The sequence below is a fragment of the Rattus norvegicus genome, chromosome 5 (genome assembly GCF_021556685.1).
Source record: "Rattus norvegicus strain SHRSP/BbbUtx chromosome 5, alternate assembly SHRSP_T2T, whole genome shotgun sequence".
In the NCBI taxonomy this organism is placed as follows: domain Eukaryota; kingdom Metazoa; phylum Chordata; class Mammalia; order Rodentia; family Muridae; genus Rattus; species Rattus norvegicus.
Window position 1 is genome coordinate 24,714,766 of NC_141538.1, and position 20,734 is coordinate 24,735,499.

The 20,734-nt window shown below is 42.8% G+C and overlaps 2 long non-coding RNA genes across 5 annotated transcripts in view; one reads left to right on the top strand and one right to left on the bottom strand.

Annotated features, from left to right (window-relative positions):
* Window positions 1-1,542: 1,542 nt before the first annotated feature.
* On the bottom strand, window positions 1,543-20,102 carry LOC102549899 (uncharacterized). Of its 4 annotated transcripts, none has more exons than XR_015620632.1 (5): window positions 20,012-20,102; window positions 18,539-18,620; window positions 8,252-8,432; window positions 4,329-4,425; window positions 1,543-2,542 (listed from the first exon to the last, which is right to left on the bottom strand). It is a non-coding gene; the product is annotated as an uncharacterized LOC102549899 (long non-coding RNA). The 4 variants fall into 4 exon arrangements; XR_015620633.1 differs by having other exon boundaries at window positions 19,791-20,097; XR_015620631.1 differs by lacking the exons at window positions 18,539-18,620; window positions 20,012-20,102 and adding an exon at window positions 13,816-14,473.
* The window catches only part of LOC148005658 (uncharacterized), a 29,921-nt gene continuing 23,602 nt past the window's right edge, over window positions 14,416-20,734 (top strand). Inside the window, exon 1 of the long non-coding RNA XR_015620635.1 lies at window positions 14,416-14,587. This is a non-coding gene — a long non-coding RNA (uncharacterized LOC148005658). The remainder of the gene's footprint in view (window positions 14,588-20,734) is intronic.

Below are 20,734 nucleotides of genomic sequence, written 5' to 3' on the forward strand. Positions count from 1 at the left end.
GGGTTCAGAGCTAAACAAAGAATTCACAGCTGAGGAATGCCGAATGGCTGAGAAACACCTAAAGAAATGTTCAACATCTTTAGTCATAAGGGAAATGCAAATCAAAACAACCCTGAGATTTCACCTCACACCAGCGAGAATGGCTAAGATCAAAAACTCAGGTGACAGCAGATGCTGGCGAGGATGTGGAGAAAGAGGAACACTCCTCCATTGTTGGTGGGATTGCAGACTGGTAAAACCATTCTGGAAATCAGTCTGGAGGTTCCTCAGAAAATTGGACATTGAACTGCCTGAGGATCCAGCCATACCTCTCTTGGGCATATACCCAAAAGATGCCTCAACATATAAAAGAGACACGTGCTCCACTATGTTCATCGCAGCCTTATTTATAATAGCCAGAAACTGGAAAGAACCCAGATGCCCTTCAACAGAGGAATGGATACAGAAAATGTGGTACATCTACACAATGGAATATTACTCAGCTATCAAAAACAACGAGTTTATGAAATTCGTAGGCAAATGGTTGGAACTGGAAAATATCATCCTGAGTGAGCTAACCCACTCACAGAAAGACATACATGGTATGCACTCATTGATAAGTGGCTATTAGCCCAAATGCTTGAATTACCCTAGATCCCTAGAACAAAGGAAACTCAAGACGGATGATCAAAATGTGAATGCTTCACTCCTTCTTTAAATGAGGAAAAAGAATACCCTTGGCAGGGAAGGGAGAGGCAAAGATTAAAACAGAGACTGAAGGAACACCCATTCAGAGCCTGCCCCACAGGTGGCCCATACATATACAGCCACCCAATTAGACAAGATGGATGAAGCAAAGAAGTGCAGACCGACAGGAGCCGGATGTAGATCGCTCCTGAGAGACACAGCCAGAATACAGCAAATACAGAGGCGAATGCCAGCAGCAAACCACTGAACTGAGAATAGGTCCCCCGTTGAAGGAATCAGAGAAAGAACTGGAAGAGCTTGAAGGTGCTCGAGACCCCAAAAGTACAACAATGTCAAGCAACCAGAGCTTCCAGGGACTAAGCCACTACCTAAAGACTATACATGGACTGACCCTGGACTCTGTCCCCATAGGTAGCAATGAATATCCTAGTAAGAGCACCAGTGGAAGGGGAAGCCCTGGGTCCTGCTGAGACTGAACCCCCAGTGAACTAGACTATGCGGGGAGGGTGGCAATGGGGGGAGGTTTGGGAGGGGAACACCCATAAGGAAGGGGAGGGGGGAGGGTGATGTTTGTCCGGAAACCGGGAAAGGGAATAACACTTGAAATGTATATAAGAAATACTCAAGTTAATAAAAAAAAAAGAAAGAAAGAAATCAAGTTGAACAAGCCAGAGGAAGCAAGCCAGTAAGTAGCATCCCCCCATGGCCTCTGCATCAGCTCCTGCCTCCTGCGCTGCTTGAGTTCCAGTCCTGGCTTCTGGCCCTGCCAGCGGGGACCCAGTTATTCAGGATCCCGAAGAGGCTTTCTACCTGTGGGCCAAAATGGGGGTGAAGAGAAGAAGGAGACCAAGCAAAAGTTCTGTTGTCAAGGTCTCGTTTATTGAGAGAAATGTACAGCATTTAAAGCTCTGAGGCAGGAATAGAAGCGGGAACTGAAGCTTAGGGTGGGTGAGTTTGGGAAGTGCCCAAGGATAAGGTGAATCACTACACTGCAAGATATCCTCCTATAACAAAGAGGCAACAGTCTTCCGGGGACATGTTCTTTGAAAAGGTTGAACCCTTCTCAGGAATCTGCTCAGGGACATCCGGTGTTTTGCTCAGGCTGAAACATCCTGTCATTGCTCCCAGGGTCTTCCTGGGAGAGGCTTTAGTTCAACAATCTCATGTCCGTATGGCAGTCATTTCAAGGTTAAACCTCTGTGGCCATGCAGCCCAGAGTCAAGTAGCCACCTTGAGCTATGCAGTCACAAAGCGGCTAGGCCCAAATCCAATACGGCTCACTGCATCTCCCCCGTTATTCTTTTAAAAAGGACCATTAGGTGGAAGTAGTGGTCTGAGAGAGATCAGACATGCCTCACAGAGTGCCCAGCTTGGCCATGGCGAGCCACTCTTGCAGTCAGGACTGCACCCCAATGGCTAGGAATGAACTTATGCTGTAACACACCGTTCTGGGCTATACGTGTGTGTTTATTGGGGGAGAAACTGGGCAGAGGAGCATTTGACCGGCCCGTACATTTAAACGGGGTGTAGCCACTTCTGTCTTAGGATCGACCTCTCGAACCCCAGCCTTATCCGTCATAGGATCACTTTGTCGCCCGCAAGGCACCATGTCTTAGATTGGTCAAGGGTCAGAGGAAGTTGCCCGTCACTGAAGAAGCTACATCAGGTCATCTTCTCATTCCTCTCACTTGAGCCCAGGGGCGAAAGAGCAGGGGCCAGATGTCATTAATTTAAGAGATTGTGGAAGTTGAGCCTCTCCCAATATGTTGTAGGCACCTCATCTTGTTCGTTGTCTCTCTGGTTCTCCTCAGCTGTTCCGGTCTCCAAGCGATGATAATGTACTGAAACAGAATTTCTAGGCAAAGCAGAATGTATTTGTGATTTAATAAAGCCTGTAAGCCATTGAAAGGCCCAAGGACCAAAGGAAATCAACAAAGGTAGGCTCACAAGAGGTCCCAAAATTGAGGACAACAGGGTAGAGAGCCATGGGGATGTAGAAAACCAGTTTTTATACCAGGACTTCTGTTGCTCTCTCTCCCTTTTTTGTTTTTCCAGGCTATCTCTCACTTTTCCTAGACTGTTTCTACAAGTCCAGTCTTATCTACATAAACACAGCATTCTCTTTTAAGGCTGCACAAAGTCCTCCTTGTTGTAGGAAGAACAAATCAAGCTCTCTTCTATTTTGCAGTACTACTTCTGAAAGGGAGGCAACAGAATCTTTTAAATTGGCTAAGCCCTCTCTCAGCTCAGCTAGGTCCTGGTCAATTGCAGCGCTGAGTAAATGATAGTGTTGTTGATTTAGTTGGGAAGTCACAAGAGAAGCGATGCCTGTTCCTGTCTCTGCTGTCCCTAACCCCAAGAGGACTGCAAGAGTGATGACCCATATAGGCTCTCTCTTCTCTCGATGGGGTGCACCAGGGTTTCTATCCCAAAAATCCAAGATATCTTGTGGTTCATGAATGCTGAGTCTGGGGAGTAATTGTACTAATACGCAATAATCGCGCTGCTGTAAGAAATCAGATATTATTACATAGGTAGTCAGCCCTGATAAACATGCCAGATAGGTATGGTTTGGGGCGAGCAGGTACTCATGATGTTTGTTAACAACCAAGGTATGGTTGCATATTTCTAACAGCTGGTGAGAAGAGAACATATGTTCTCCCAAAATACAACTTCCCACCCCGGATACCTCAGTGAGGGTAAATCCTAAAGAGTCTCCATATAGGACATTGGATTCATTGGAATAAATAAATTCTCCAAAAGGGCAATGCCTTCATAAAATGGAGGGGAGGCAGAAAAGCACATCCAACATTCCACATATTTGGAGGAATTGTTTATCTGCTCTTGGAGAAGTAAAGCTGAGGCGGATGCATTAAGGATGGAAAGTATGACTCTGGAGGATGGCAAGGGCCTGGAGGAATGGTTGGCTGAAAGACAGTAGTACTCACAAGGGAATCTTGTGGGGCCTGTGTGGCCACCGGGTTTTTGGGCTCTGAGCCTTTTTTAGGCAGAGAGGGAACAAAATTATGAAGAACAGGGTTTGGTCCAATAGAAGCCCTGTATGTGCTAGGGACAGTTTTGAGTAACTTTATGGTAAAATAGAGTCCCTGGTCATAGCCAGTCAGATAGAGGCAAAGGCCCCAGGAGAGGCCTCGTGGCTCCTTTGTCCAATCTTTCGCATTTCCTTAGGGAGTGAAATTAATTACCAAGGGGCTGCACCAACTGGTGCAGTGGTGAGGTTCATTTTGTGTATCCACCTCCACGGTAATATAATCCCATGTGGATGAGGGATTCCAGTAAGTATCTCCTGTGGTTTCACACCCCCAGGAGGCACAATGGAATTGATCCCTGTATCCACACTTATAGTTTAGGGAGCGATCTCTGTGGGATTCAGGGCAGATGTAAAAGTCAGTTTCCCTAATGTTGGTGCGTCGATGGACAGTGTCACAACTGACATATCTTTCATTAAAACTAGACCCATGAGGGGCTTTATCTAGGGGTAAGTATTTGTCTGTGAGGCCCCAGTAAGAATTTCCTCCTGCAGGTAGTTTACATAAATCTGGACTTAATTGTGGCCAGGTGGGGTTAGGGCCAGTGTGGGAGGTGGTAAAGGCAGTATCTCCAGCCTCATTTATAATTACCCAGGTGTAATTCCAAATCTGATAGGGGCTTGATGTTCCGGATGTCAGCACAGTTGGAAAGAGAAGTTTCAGTAGAATCCAGTAGAGCTTCATTGCTCTGAAAAAGAAAACATGCATTTTTCTCAGGCGCCACCCTGGAATTTGTTATAAGGCTTTATCAATCTTGGAATTTGTTTGAAATTTATTGTAAAGCTTTATTAATCTTTCAGGGAGCCATCTGGCTCTCCCCTCTTTAGAATTATAAATACAGGCGGACCCTTTTCCCCAGACTATCACAGGGTCATGACCCTGCCACTGTCCAGTTAGGGGGTCCTTCCAGAGAACGTGAGCGTGATCCATCTTGGTTGAGGGGTGCCATAAGCGATCGGCGGCTGAACGCCCTTGATTATCCAAAGTTAAGAAATTTAAAACAAAAAGGGCATGGGATAATAAAATTTTAGCGCCGCCTTTAAGAGAATAAAGAGTTGCTTGGGCAGTAAGCTTTAACAGTGTATTTTTAACGGTTTGATGGGCTCGTTCCACAAATCCTTGTCCTTGTTTTATTCGAAATTGGGAGCAAAATTGTTTAAATTTGTGACTAACATAGCCAGGCCCATTATCTGTTTTTAGCATTTTGGGTTGTCCCATAACAGAAAATGTGTAGAGCATATGAGCAATAACATCTTTTGTGGCCTCTCCTGTGTGTGCAGAGGCACATATGAACCCACTAAAGGTATCAATGGTAACATGTACAAATTTTAATTTACCAAAGGAGGGAAGATGGGTGACATCCATTTGCCAGAGCTCTCCAGGGACCAGCCCACTGGGGTTGACCCCTAGGTAGGGGTCAGGCAGTGGGGTCGAGCAGCCTTTGCAATTATAAACTATTTGGTGAGCCTGTTCACGGGTGATCTTATATTTAATCCTAAGGGTTTGTGCATTAAGGTGATGTAAGTCATGTGCTTTTTGGGCAAGTGTAAGGGGCATAGAGAAGGCCCCCTGGGCCAAGGCCACGAGTCAGGTGAGGTGATCAATGGTATCATTACCATCGACCAAGGGGCCTGGCAATCTGGTAAGTACTCGGATGTGTCCCAGAAAGAAGGGGCAAGAACGCCTCTGAATATACTTTTGTAAGGTGGCAAACTGGGGAGCAGCATTGGTGGTAGGCTGAATATAGAGCACTGTTTCTAACAGGGGATAGAAAAGGCAAGATAAGAGCTATCTGTGCATCAGGTTGTGCACAAAATACTGCAAGGATAGCTTGAAGCTCTACCAGCTGAGCGGAATCTAAAGGAATAGAGAACTGTTGTATTTGACCATCAATGGAAAATGTGGCTTGACCATTAGAGGAGCCGTCTGTAAAGACAAGGTGGACTCCCGACATAGGGTGATCACATGTTACTTTTGGAAAGACCACTAGGACTGTAATTTTGTGAGAAAACAGTATCAACTTCTCTGAGGGGTAATGATTATCTCTCTTACCCTGAAAGGCAATGCAGCTAATTGTCCATTCATCTACCTGTTGACTGAGCCAAAAGACCTGGGAGAGGCTACAGGATAAGATTAAAACAACGGGGTCCCTTCCAAAGAGCTTATGGGACTCTTCTCTTCCAAGACGTATGATTTGTGCCACCAGCAAGGGATAGGTGGAAAGGACCCTAGTTAAGGAGGCAGGTAAATGTATCCAGTAAAGAGGATATTGCTGCCAAAAAAAAAAAAAAAAAAAACTGCTGTTAGGGAAAAGGAGGTAGGAAGGACATCATTGGAAAATGACAAGAATACCAGTGAAAAATCACAAGGAGGAGCTTCCTGTTTCTCAAGATTGTTTAACTTTATGGTCCTCTAGTTCCTGGGAGAAGCTTCCTGCTTCTCAAGATTGTTCTCTAAGATTTTAATCTAACTTTATGGTCAGCTAGTTCCTGGGAGAGAGTTGTCAAACCGGCCGATGTAAATTACCCATTCTATGGTCCTAGGAGAAGCTTCCTGGAACATATAATTCTGGGGCCTAACCTGTTTCTTCTGCTCTAAACTTTGCGTCTAGGGGGGCAACTTTAAAACTTTTACCTTTGAACCCCCACTTCTTCTAGTGGCTAACTCTAATCATAGAACTAAATTAAAATGTGGTATTACTGACATAACATCAAAATCCTAACAGCACTTACTCTTTCTCTAATGAAGGTAACTAGCTTATTTAACACACATGGACCTATAACCAGAAACAGAAGCAAAATTAAGAAGGGTCCCATAAGGGAAGATTTCAGGGTAGTCATCCAAGGAAATCTACTAAACCAGCTCTCGAACCATCCCTGATGTGCTTCTCTGTCTCTCTGTCTTTTGTCTAACCTTTTTCTAAGTTTACTCATGGAGTCTTTAATTACTCCTGAATGGTTTACATAGAAGCAACATTTTTCTTTTAGTGTAGCACACAGACCTCCTTCTTTAAGGAATATCAGGTCTAATCTTTTTTTTTTTTTTCTGAAGGACTATCTATGAGAGGGGGGTTCGGGATTCTTGGAGGTCAGCTAAAAAGTCCTTTTTACTCTTTCTATATCTAAGCCAATGACAATTCTGAATTCTCCATAAGCCTTGTGTTGCAGGGCAACAGCAGATGCCCTTGCAGCACCTAGCTGGACTCCACCTTAAGATAGCCCTAAGTAATTCTCAACTCTCTTTTGTGTCTTACTAAGTCTTTAGCATCAGGATTCCAATCTGGACACTATCTGAACCTACACACAAAGATCATGACTGCCTTTTAGAACTTCTAAACTTAAACAGGTTGTGATCCCAGAGGCACAGTCCCAAGAAGTGTTAGGAGTACTAACATATGCAATGTCACATCATTTGCAATAGAAATCAAGCCTATCCCCACACCTATCCCAAAGGAACCCAGGGCAAACCTGAAATTCTTGTTTCTCAAGCACACTCAAGTGAGCATTATAGATTTCCTGTAACAGCCACTAACAAGCATCCCAAGTGGGATGGTGAGAAAACAAGAAGAGAGTCCAGAAAATAGAGGTCTGCTGAAGAGGGCAAAAGCATTTAGTCACATAGAAAGACAATCAAAAGATTAACAGACCAAAAAACAAAAGTGCGCACAAAACAAAAAACAAGCGGCCGCCGCAAGATTGCCACAAAACTGAGCTGATTCAGATGGGAGCTTCCATGAGCTCAGCAAAGACAGATGAACGGGAGCAGATTCCACATCACTCCTCCTTCCCAACCAGAATCTTCCCATTGTCAAAGTCACAAGTAACACAAAACAAAGACCTAAGACACACAGACAAAGACCACTCTGGAAATACAGACAGCCGGAAAGGCGGGTCTTTTCTCCAATCCATGAGAATCACCGAATCCTCACCGGCACCCAGACGGGAATCTCCCAGGCGTCCCTGGGGTCCCTTTTTACCTCCTGGGACGTCTCTCAGGGCAGTGCAATCGGTGAGTCCCTGGCACATCTACCACTCACATTTGCGTCTCTCCTGAGACACGATCCTCCCTCTCAGCCTGAGATGGGAGTAGCTGCAAAACCAGAACTCCAGAACTCCAGAACTCGCAAGCAAATACAGACCCAGAGTTTAGCCGGCACAAAACACAAAGACACAAAGACACAGACACTACCTCCTGAATCAGAACCACCTAGGATCCTTTTTCTTACAATAAGACATTTAAACACTTTCCAACCTTATTCCAACTATAGGAATTAATTTCTGCTCCTTGAATAATAAACCAAGGACAAGTTTCTCACACAAAGACAAAAAAAAATTCACTTAAAATTAACCAGGGACACTTTTCATCAATAAAACAAAAGAACTTGATTAAATCCTTTTTCTTAACTCTTAATCCTCTCTCCCTGAGTGAGCGCTTGATTTCTCCTATGAAACAAGCCTCCTAAATCTATACCTTCCCCACGGCAATTAGATGACAATTATTCGAACGGTCCTTACCTCCTTCTTCAGCGACGCACGAGCGATACGAGCGATACGGCCTGAAGAGTCCTCGATTCCCGCTGCAGCTCTCTTATCTCCGTCGTCCTGTAGTCAGCCTTGCTTCGGGGTCCCTGTTCGGGCGCCACTTGTCCCCGCCAGCGGGGACCCAGTTATTCAGGATCCCGAAGAGGCTTTCTACCTGTGGGCCAAAATGGGGGTGAAGAGAAGAAGGAGACCAAGCAAAAGTTCTCTTGTCAAGGTCTCGTTTATTGAGAGAAACGTACAGCATTTAAAGCTCTGAGGCAGGAATAGAAGCGGGAACTGAAGCTTAGGGTGGGCGAGTTTGGGAAGTGCCCAAGGATAAGGTGAATCACTACACTGCAAGATATCCTCCTATAACAAAGAGGCAACAGTCTTCCGGGGACATGTTCTTTGAAAAGGTTGAACCCTTCTCAGGAATCTGCTCAGGGACATCCGGTGTTTTGCTCAGGCTGAAACATCCTGTCATTGCTCCCAGGGTCTTCCTGGGAGAGGCTTTAGTTCAACAATCTCATGTCCGTATGGCAGTCATTTCAAGGTTAAACCTCTGTGGCCATGCAGCCCAGAGTCAAGTAGCCACCTTGAGCTATGCAGTCACAAAGCGGCTAGGCCCAAATCCAATACGGCTCACTACAGGCTTCCTTTGGTGATGAACAGCAATGTAGAAGTATAAGCTGAATAAACCCTTTCCTCCCCAACTTGCTTATTGGTTATGATGTTTTGTGCAGGAATAGAAACCCTGACTAAGATACTTGAATACTTTGTCCCCAGTTGGTAAAACTGTTTGGGTAAGTTTAGGAGACATGGTCTTGCTGGGGGAAGCATGTCTCTCAACACCTTGTGTGTGGGTGCAGAGGTTTCAAAAGTCAGAAACCATGCTCAGTTTGCTAACTGACTTTTGTTTGTGGTTTGATGTATGAGCTGTTAGCTCTCCACTTCCAGTTTTACCTGCCATATCTGACACAGGATGCTATGCTCTCTCCACCATTATGAACTGTGACCATGAGCCTAAATAAATTTTTCCTTCTGTAAGCTGCCTTAACCATTGGTATTTTTTTCCCACAGTGATAGAAAAGCAATATGCCATATTATCAATATAAACCTTCCTATATTCAAAACATATGTAGGCATAGTTGTTATATGTGTAGAGTGATAATCTATGGTTGGAATAATAGCCTCAAATAAATAATGAACAGATGATAACAAATTATGCACATTTTCTGTTTATTAGAATTCTGACATCATATATATACATGTTAGCCAGTTTTCTACAGGCATGTGTAGTATCTGTACTTTAATGATTAATTCAAATTGTCAAATTGGAACAACCTAAAGTACTTGGAAAGAGAGTCTTTACGAGGAAATGTCTAGATCAGGCTAGCCTATGGGTGTGTTCATAGGTGGTTGAGTTGATTCTTTATTGATTAGTAAGACCCAGCCTGCTGTGGAAAGCATCAATCCCTGGTAAAGGATACTGAACTGTATAGGTGTAGAGAAGACTTGAGCCTTAATAGGCAGGTATGCATGCATTAATTCTCTATATGCCTATGACTATGGGTGTGAGTAGCTGCTTTCAATTCCTGCCTTTGCTATCTCTGCAATGATAGACTATAACTTCGAATTGTAAGCTAAGTAAAACTTTTGTAAGTTACTTTCTGTCAAGATATTTTATCTCATAATATATCACTTTAGGGGTATGATTTCAATCCTTCTGCCACTGATCAGCTCCGTTTTGATGATGCGGAAATGATGGTTTCATCAAGACTTTCCACTGCAACATTTTCTTCCCCCACAGAGCACACACATCCCCACCAAGGGGAACAAACAATTCAGTCTCATCCAGTTATTGCCTTTTACTCAAAATCTGACCTTACTGGGTCATTAGCTGTCATTGTGTTCAGGTGTGTCTTCTTCAGGTCAACTAGCATATTAATTTAAAACAAGTTATTTACTCACTGTATTACAGTCCTATAGGCAGTGTTGAATAGTGTTCACTACTCTAGTTGGCACTGAACCTAGAAATGGGGTGGACTAAAGTCTCATGCAACAGCCAACTTTATTCAGAGCATCGGGCGATTTATACTCTAAGGGCTAAGAAGAGTCACCTGAGTAAAGTATCAGAAGGGCATGCCTCACATGGCAAAAACATGTTTTCCATAAAGATATATGAATAACAACAGCTGAAGTAAACTCGGTCTTATCCACTGTACCAGGGAGGAGCACGAAAAACACATTTCAAGAGTCGTTCTGTGTTCTGAAGAAACTGGAGTCACAAGACTTGTCTTGTTTTTTGAAGTTTACTCACAACCCTTCAGCATTCTGAATTAATTTAATTCTCCTCACATGACTCTATTCTTGAACTGTGTTGCAACAGAATATCACTAAGATAACTGCAGTAGAACTCAGAAGACGTAGAACATAGTAATCAGTGTATCACAATTAGCAAATGCTACTGATGGGATATACCAACTGCAGAGCTATCTGAACATAATGACTTAGTCTGTGAGCCTCTGATTCGAGGTATTGCTTACCCATGATCCTCTTCGTTAACATTTAAAGTGACAATTATACAGACTTTTCAAGCTAGGTAGCTTTGAAAGTGGCTTTATTGCTTAGTTAAGAGCAATTATCAGATTTATGGTTTGTTTGGCAATATAATACCTTCAAAATCTTAACTGGTTTTGAGCCTCCCAACTGACCATTCTCACGTGCTGGTGGCCACTGAGTAAGATTCTTCTCAAAATGCAATTTGTTTAGATTTTAATTTATTTATTAGAGTTTATTATAATCTCTAACTATTTTGTTAACTTTTTATAGGGAGAAATGGGCAAACACCCCCAGACAGTAAATGAACAACAGACTACAATAACGATTATGTCCAATGTGTCGAGCCCATGAGTTCACTGGGGTTACTTACAGGAAGATAGTTAAGGGCTATTTATAGAATGGGTGACTCAAAAGCAGCTGCAACAGCAGAAAGCCCACCCCAGCATGGATGAATCACAGAAGCTATATCCATAGAACTCTCTGCATGACTTTTAGGGAGCTTGACAGGTAGGAAAGTCTCCTCCAGGCAGTTGAACTGGTCAGATACCTCCTATCCCTAGAAAGTGATTACTGCTTCTACAACATTGAGTAGGGACCTATGAGTCTAACATTTCTGAGTTCTATGACTTGTGGGTTGTTTATTTCCTGAGTCTCAGGAACCTCCTTCCTCCTGTAGCAATTGCTTGTATATAGTATTTGTATTGTCTGTATACTTGAAATGTTTGCATACTTGTGTTTAATTTCCCAATGAGGTAGATAACTCAAGGAATTTTTTTTCATAAAATCAACACGGTAGGAATGAAATTACACAAAATTTATTTTAGGCAAACCTGAGCTTAAATCTCTTGCTGGTACACAGCAGGAAATGATTAGAACAGATTGTAGTAATGGTTGTGCCGTGAGCACCAGTAAAACTGTGTGTCTCATAAAGTGCATTTGAGTATTTGTAAATATATCAAGTGCATTATTTTTTATTGTGTGCTTATATTAGGAAAGTTTCTATTTCTAGATTACTAAGAATTTTAAAACCAATACTTCACTTTATTTTTATTAAGTGTTTTTTTCAGAATCTATTAAGTTGTCCCTATACTATCTTAATCTTAAAATTAGTATTATTGAAAAGAAAAACATATATGATTCTTGTCTCTGTGTTTTCTGTGCAACTAATCCAAGATCCTAGACTGGGTATATTCGAAAGCAAAGAGAACCATTTTAACTCACTCAGATGGTTCAAGGTGGAGGAGCTTCCTGTAGTGATGGCTGTTTGCTGCAGAGTCCTAAGGCAGTACAGAGCATCATAAGACAAAGTGCAGGTGACTGTGTCCATGTGCATGTCTTCTTATAAAGCCCTGGTTTTCGGTCCTGACAGCTCCACTCCAATGACTTTACATCATTCTACTCCCGAAAGACTATATCTTGCAAACCCATAATCACAGTGAATTTCCATTCACTCAGTGCCTCCCAATGGCAATTCACCTTCAACATGAGTTTTGGATGAATCTACTGTATTTAAACAAATAACACACCCAGTTATTACTTACATAAGAGTTAGCACACATAACAGGAGACCCTGTGTATCCTTCCTCCATCCTCTTCCCTAACATTTTGCTCCTCCTCCTAACCTGAGTTTGATTTTTGCCTGTTCTGACATTGCTTGCATTTTTAATCGCATGTGTGTTTCTCCATAAGATATGTGATATTGTTCATGCCTTTAACACATCCTGTAAGATTTTTGCATTGCAGGTGGAGCTCCATACATTACTCTTCTTCTTTCAGCATTGGCTCTTTGAGGTTCCACTCTGTCCACAATGTGTATTAGTTTGTTTTAACCACAACTTAATGTTTACTGACTGACTACACAAAATGTTCTATCCACCTACTGGGAATGGTCGATCTCGTTGTCAACACTACGTTTTGCCTGTTTCAATGCCATGTATTTTGCTTTAGGTTTGTTTGTAATTTAGGGTGATTGGATTTAGTGGACGATACCAGACACACAGCCTGATTTGAGTCTCCCAGAAATAATAAGTTTTCAGTATGTGTCACAAACATTACTCCTGCAAGAATTTCATTCCAAACACAGTGAGAGGACAAGCACCGGACACGCTATTACCAGCTGTTACCTCAGCATCTAAGACAACAAAGAGGAGATCAGGAGTTCAAGACAAGCCTGGCCTATATAATGAGACCCTGACTTAGAGAAAACAATACAAATGCTCCACAAAATTCCAGCACATGCACACACAAAGAGCAATTAAAAAGAAAGTTCGCTCAAACGATAGTTGATTTTACTTATTGATATTCTGGTCTTTTTTTTTTTCTGTTCAAATTTATTCTTAACTACACCATCTTATCCCACCCCCCATTCATAAGAAACAAAAATATGGTTCTACTACCAAATAAATTAATTCCACCCCATTACTAAGGGGCCAAGCAGGTCCCACACTTTGAAAAATAGTTACAGGGTAGACAGCCAGGAGTGGAATGCTAATTTGTAAGCATTCCATTTGGGGCTTTTCAGAACAGCCAAACTATTCTCCAGAGTGCAAGCAAATGAACGTCCTTGTGGTCTGCAGAGTTTTACTCTGGTCAAAACTTCCCATGCAAAGCCCTCCACAACAACAACAACAACAACAACAGAACAAACTAAGAACTAAAGCTTTGCCTGGTACAGACAGACATAATTCCAAAATTTCTTGACTGCTGGAGGCTGCCTCACTTCGGCACACATGGCTGTCACTGGTGCCAGTAATGCTTAGAATCATTTTTGTTCTTGTTGATCATGAGAAGGTCGTCCTCAGTGAACTGCCAATTCAGCCTTTGCTTTTATTGTGGGCTACCTGCCCACTAGTACACTTCGTTTCTGATAATCACGCAACAAACACCTAATCTGAGGCGTCTTCCCATTTGGTTTCTACGGATACTTCTTAATGTGAGAGTATTTTAATATGGCCAAATATTTGAAAATATTTAAATAGTTGAAAAATAATATCTACCTTTTACAACTTGCTTCAATAAATGTAGTCTGCTTTTCTTTGTAGTGACAACCGAAAGCAGCTTGGGAAGAAAGGATGTTTCCTGTTAGGCTTCACAGTCGTCACTGCGGGAACTCGGGGCAGGAACTGCAGCAGGGGCCATGGAGGGCCACTGCTTACAAGCTGCTCTCTTGGCTTGCTCAGTGTTTTTCTTTCTTTCTTTCTTTCTTTTTTTTTTTTTTTTCTTTTTTTCGGAGCTGGGGACCGAACCCAGGGCCTTGCGCTTGCTAGGCAAGCGCTCTACCACTGAGCTAAATCCCCAACCCCTCAGTGTGTTTTCTTATATAAACCAAGAGCATCTGCTCAGGGGTGGTCTCACCCGTAACTGCTAGGCCTTCCACATCAATCTCGAATCAGGAAAATACACATACAGTCTGGCAACCCGCAACGGATGTCTCTCTCTCTCCCCAGGTATCTCTAGCCGTGGCAAGTTAAAAAAACTCCCCAGCATAGTCTGGAAACGAGGCGAATTTCTCCGTGCTTACTCCTACGTCAGTGATTTTGGTCTGGTTTAGTTATTGCTACTCTATATGGCAAATGCCTGAATGACTGTTAGCGCCTGACAGGCTCTGAATGCTTGATGAGTCAACCGCAGTGTGTAACTGCCAACGAAGAAGTCAGATTCTGGGGCGAGCCCTTCGATAAGGGTTGTGGGGCGGGGCCTGGAACCAGAGTCCTGGGTGTCCATAAACAACCTTGGGCCCTCAAGAGAAAGACAGAAAAATTTGCCCAGGTAAAGCTTTAAAAGGATCATTATTCTATTTTATCTAGTATTTGAGTGGAATACACGTGAGATTTTTGAGTTACTTATCCTACAATCTCACAAGAAATTTATAGTTTGAGTTATATTAATAGACTTTTCAACTTCCATGCACATCTGCCTTCCCAGGATATACCATTCTTAAAAACAGAGGTTTTATTTATAAGGACTGAATCCAGGGTCTCATGAATGCTAAGCGAGTACTCTACGCTCACTGCTTAAAATATTGGATTTTGTTTGTTAATAACATTTTATAGGCTTTCATATTTTACGGTTATAATTTTTCTGATAGTATCTTTTTTCTAATAGCATTATCTGAACATGTAGATCAGGAATTATCCAGGGCATTCAGTACTTCAGAGATTTTAATGATGACAATTTTAATTTTGAATTTTAATTATGAACTTTGCATGGAGACTGTCAGATTTCGTTACTCTGCCAGGGAAAAATCTTTTTACTTGGTCTCTTTGGATTTTTAAGCCTGGAATGAATTTTATTTGTTTTTTATAAAGATCTTAACTGGCACCTTTACAGTCTCAAGATTTTAAAATCACATGTATTTGCCCGTGTGTGAAAGAGGAGGTGGGGGTTGTAAGCGTGTACCACATGGAGGACAAAGGACCGTTTGCCGGAGTCTATTCTTGCCTTCTGCCGCGTGGGTCCTAGGAATAGAATTCCGTTGCCATGCTTGGCAGGCAGGGCCTCTACTCACTGGCTCAGAATCTCAAGTGTTTAGCAGAGCAACACAGATAGTAGATGTTCTGCACATAGCAAGCCAAGAAGCTGTGAAAAACATGAAAGACTAGGCTGCTGCAGACCCAAAGGGCCTGTGTACAACGGTGAGGCAGTCCGTCAGTCAGGAAAGTGAGCCGTGGAGCCTCTGAAGGAATTGTCAGCGTGCTCTGATTCCAGATATTCTTGAAGGGAAGTTCTCTCCCTTCTCCTCAGACATAAAGAGGGGTTTTCAGAGGATCCACAGGACCCTTCTTGTGCCTCTTGAGGACGCTTGACTCCACAGATGATAGGCCTACTGCAGCCAGGGTAACAGACAAGGAGAGGATCTCTCATAAAGCAAGTCCCGGGACACCATCAGAGAAAATCTTTCATGTTGAAATATCGTGGGACGATTTGAACATCATGGTGACTGTCGCACAGTATAGCCAAACTTGAAAGCTTTATGCTGCTCACCTTTCATATATTTAATCGTTATCGGATAATGAAATATTTTAAAACATGCCCAAATTACACTCACCCGTTTCAGAGAGCTTTCCAACAGACAAGCTTCTGATTTTTGTCTGCCACATCTATACTTTTGTTACTTTTTGTATTTTTTTTCCAATCAGTATGTATGCCAGGGCACATGTGTGGAAGTCAGATGACTGTGGAAGTTGGTTTTATCTTTCTACCCTGTGAGTCCTAGGGATTATTAAACTCAGGACATCAAGTTTGGCCACAAGCACCTTCACCTGTTAAGCCCTCTCACTGACCCTGCCTTTTTATTCTTTGGTTTTATTTTTTTCTGTTCTAATAACTTCTCATATTTATTGGTCCCTTTCTCTGAGGTTATTTGGAAGGGTTACTTCTCCTACTTTTTTTTTCTAGTGTTTACTCTGCTTGCCTTCTAAGTTGTACTTATCACTTATCTTTAATACTTTTATTATATTTTCTCTTTTTGATTAGTGCATACTACTTCAAAATAATGGACTTCGCTGTAACATTTGGACTTGAGGGGCCCACACTTGCTTTCTCCCTCATCTGCATCCCCCCACTCCTGCTGGCTGGGCCTTTCATCTTTCCAAATGCTGCCCCTTCTACTTTCACATCTTTCTTAAAAAATCCAGGGCTTGGAGCGAAGGCTCAGCAGCTAAGAATTGCTGTTACATAGGGCCTGGGTTTGAGACCTAGCACCCTGTCTTAGTTGGGGTTTTATTGCCATGAAGAGACAGCATGGCCAAGGCAACTCTTAAAGGGGACAACATTTCATTGGGGTTCAGTCCATTCTCATCAAAGAGGAGCATGGCAGTGTCCAGGCAGATGTCTGGAAGAGCTAGAATTCCACCTCTTGGTCTAAAGGCAGCAAGTAGACTGGGTTCCAGGCAGCTAAAGCCCACACCCACAGTGAGACACTTCCTCCAACAAGGCCACACCTCCAAATAATGCCACTCCCTGGGTCAAGCATGTTCAAACCACCACACACCTACACTATTGCTCACCACCATCTCTAACACCGGTCCCAAGGAATTGGAAGCTTTCTTTTGGCCTCTGTAGGCACTGTACAAATGCATATGGCGCATGTAAGTAGGCACAGAAAGAAGCCGCCAAAGCAAGCCACTCAGTGAGGGAGAGAAGCAGTTTACTAAAAGCAAAAAAACCTGCCAGCTCCTCCCATAGACAGTGTTGGACAGTGACAGCTGGACCTAGGATAGTGTAGGACAGTGACTCCCGCAACACTTCTTAGGTGTTATATGGATATATGATATGTGGGGGGAAGGGGAATATCCAGGTGGCTAGTGAGGGGCTCTCAAATAGTGGGGTACTGCCCTTTCTGCTTAGGGCTGCTCATCCAGCCTTTATCAGCTTCTGAGAAATGCTTTATGTGTCTACTTTGTAGCAAACCCCAGCCCAGGTGGAACCCTCTTTGTAACTTAACAGCATGAAGGCAAAACACTGTTCACAATAACGTAGCAGTAAGTACAGCCTTTGTCTTTGCTCTAAGATGATGATCTACAATTCCATCCATTTTCCTGCATAGGACACAGTTTCACGTGGCCGTGGCACACTTACTGTGCTTTCCTCTCTCCACTCATCTGTCAATGGGTAGCTAGGCTGGCTGCATAACTTGTGACTCGTGCCACAGTAGCCATGGGTGTGCAGATGTTTGTTATGTGCTCACATAGACTCTGTCTGATACCCAGGAGTGATGTAGCTGCTGGCCCACATTATAGTACGGTTTGTAGGGTTTTGTTGCTGTTCTATGGGTTTGATGGTGTTCTGAAACTCCCACACTGAGTTTCATGATGACTGGACAATTTTACATTCCCAACAACAGTGTATTTTTCCATTTGTTCTAATAGCATATGTTGTTTATTTTCTTAAGGATATGCGTTATGGTAAGGGTATGACACAACCTCCATTGATTGATATTTGACTTAGATGGTGAGCACTTCATTTCTTGTATTTATTGGCCATTTGAAAAATTTCCCCCATTAACTTATTTATTTATTCACTTTACATCCTGGCACAGCACCCACCTCCTCCCAGTCCGCCTCCCACCATGGCTCCTCCTCCACCCTCTTCCCTTCACCTTGGAGAAAGGGGAGGTTCCCCCTGGTACCAACACACCCTGGAACCTCAAGTCATTATTGGACTAAGCACATCCTCTCCCACTGAAGCCAGACAAGGCAGCATTTGAATTTCTTTTCAGAAATGTCTATTTAATCCATTGGCTCATTCCTTGGTTGGATTGTTAGTTCGTTGATGGTCTATGTCTTTGTTTAGAATCCAAAACAATAGATTTGATTAACACATTCTCATACATGTGCATCCATGCACACCACTTGCATTCAGCCTTCCACTGCTCCCTGAGTCCCTTCCTGGCCCCTGGTACTGTTCCTCCATAGAAAAGGTCCACTTACCTTTGTGTCAGGTGTCTGCACACGTATTAGAATATTAGTTATGTAGTGAAGAAAGGGGATGAAACTGGCCTTCTCCATCATACTCTCTTCCATCTCCTCTTTCTGTAGAACCTGTTTTATTTTCATTTCTATTGCTGTGATAAAGAATTCCAAATGTCCCCAGTGGGAGCACAGTTGTGGGTGGCTGCGAGCTACCATTTTGTAAATGATAGCAGTGAGAAAGGAACGCATTGCAGTGCTGTAAGCACTCAGTATGCATGCTGCTACCCTGTATGCAAATGGACCTCACCTCTGTATAGTTGAGAGTCTCATCAGAAATGACTGTGGTGCCTGGAACCTGGGCTCCTCAGTGGTTGTTCAAATTCAAATGTCTGTAGTGGAGACACATCAGATGATAAAGTCGTCATGAGAGTATACTTGATTTCTGGGTGTCTCATTACTTTATTCCAGTATACTGACACATACTTCAAGACATCTTTCCCAGAGTGCCTCAGACCTTATTGCTTTAAGAGGATGATGATGTTTTCATAACTTTATTTAATGATTTAGTAAAGTGATTGAATCTGGTGTAGACTTCTGGGTGTGTGTGTGTGTGTGTGTGTGTGTGTGTGTGTGTGTGTTTAAAGTTTTTATCAAACTGTAATATTTGTGAATGGAATGCCTTGTAATATGAATGTTAATATAATATGTAAAGGGAGATTAAACGTTTGAATGATTAAACAAAAAAAAAAGAATTCTAACAAAAACGTGCCTTAGGCTTGGCTGTAACACACCTGATGCTTCCCTAATGTATATAATAGGCTACTGTAATGACCTGAATCTTGCACAGCTTTGGCTCTGGCTACTCGATCATGGTGTTCCCAGGGGTGCCATAAATGCTAAGTTATTAGGTTCTTGCTTGAATTCTATAATAATATGGGCTTTTAAAACTACCGAACAATTTTTAAAAAAGAATCCCTCAAGCCATAGCAATAGGCGATCACAGCCTGTCAGATCCCAGAGTTGGGTTGGTTTACCCATGTAGAAACCTTCAATGAAGTCATGCCCTCTTGAAGAAGAACCTTGTGCAATATCAACCTTTCTTCCATCCTTTCCTGAAAGGACTCATAGCCTCTTCCTAAGACAACTGCACACAGGGGAAAGGAAATAGATCTGCTGTGACCTTCTAGATGCGGGTTCTAAATTGATATACGTAAAGCATTGCTGTCCTTTAATCAAAGTATAGGCTGGTAATTGGCAGCGTTTTAGCCTAAGTCCAACTCACAGCGGGTACAGTGGACCTCCAAACTCATGCTGTCCTCATTTCCCCAGCTTCAGAAAGCAAAAGTTGGCAAAAGTCCTCATTTTAGTTCTCTGACCCATGGAGTGAGGTGGGACAGGCAAAACCGGAATCCATTAGAGCTGTGTCTACCAAAGAAACTATGGAATTAAAAAGCAGTGTTGCATCCCTTTTGTATTCTGTAATTGGATTACGGAATTTAGTGCCACCACCAAGGACTTCAAAATTAGAAGAGTGTAGTTCTCATAATAGCTCATTTTACCTCTTCTCTTCAGCCTGTGCAGAAAACAGATGATGAATCATAGACAATGGAGAAAACAGATGAATCACAGACAATGGCAGCTGATCATTGCAAACTTAGTCAAATAATTACTCTAACTGCTGCTTCTGTACCAGGAATGCTGTCTGAGTTTGAGCAGAGTAAGGGTTCTCCTGCAACATGGTAAACAGCTGTTGATTTTGCAAACGCTCTTTGCTTCATACCTGTCCATGAGGACCACCAAAAGGAGTCTGCTTTCATCTGGCAAAGCCAGAAGTATAACTTTACTGTTGTGCTTCAAAGGTCTCTCAGCACGCCAGTCCTATGTCATAATTTAGCTCATGAAGATTCTGACCACCTATCTGTTCCACAAGACATCACACTGGACCATGACATTGATGACATCACTGTAACTGGGGCAAGTGAGCATAAGATAGCAACCACTCTGGACAAGTTGGTAAAACATGCATATCAGAGGACTGGAATTGAATACAACCCAAAGGGCCTTCTACTTTGCTGAAATTTGGGGGGCCCAGTGGTGTAAAAGATGAAGAAATATTACTTCTAGTATAAGGAGAGTGCATGTGGCTTCTCCCACCACCACGAAGGACTCACAATGTGTAGCGGGCCTATTTTGGAGGCCACACATTCCCCACTTGGGTGTGTTGCTCAAGCCTACGAACAAAAAAAAGGAGAACAGAGAAACCTTCCCATTTTCAGTATGGTCTGGAATGAGAGAAGGCTTTTCAACAAGTTTAAGCTTTCGTGCAGTTGCTCTGCCATCTGGACCATATGATCCAGCTTACCCAATGGTACTTGAAGTGGCAGTGGCAGATAGGGATGCTATTTGGAGCCTTTGGCAGGCTCCTATCCATGAATTACAGTGGAGGCCCTTCGATCTTTAGAGGAAGTCCCTAATGTCATCTGCATACAACTATTCTCCCTTT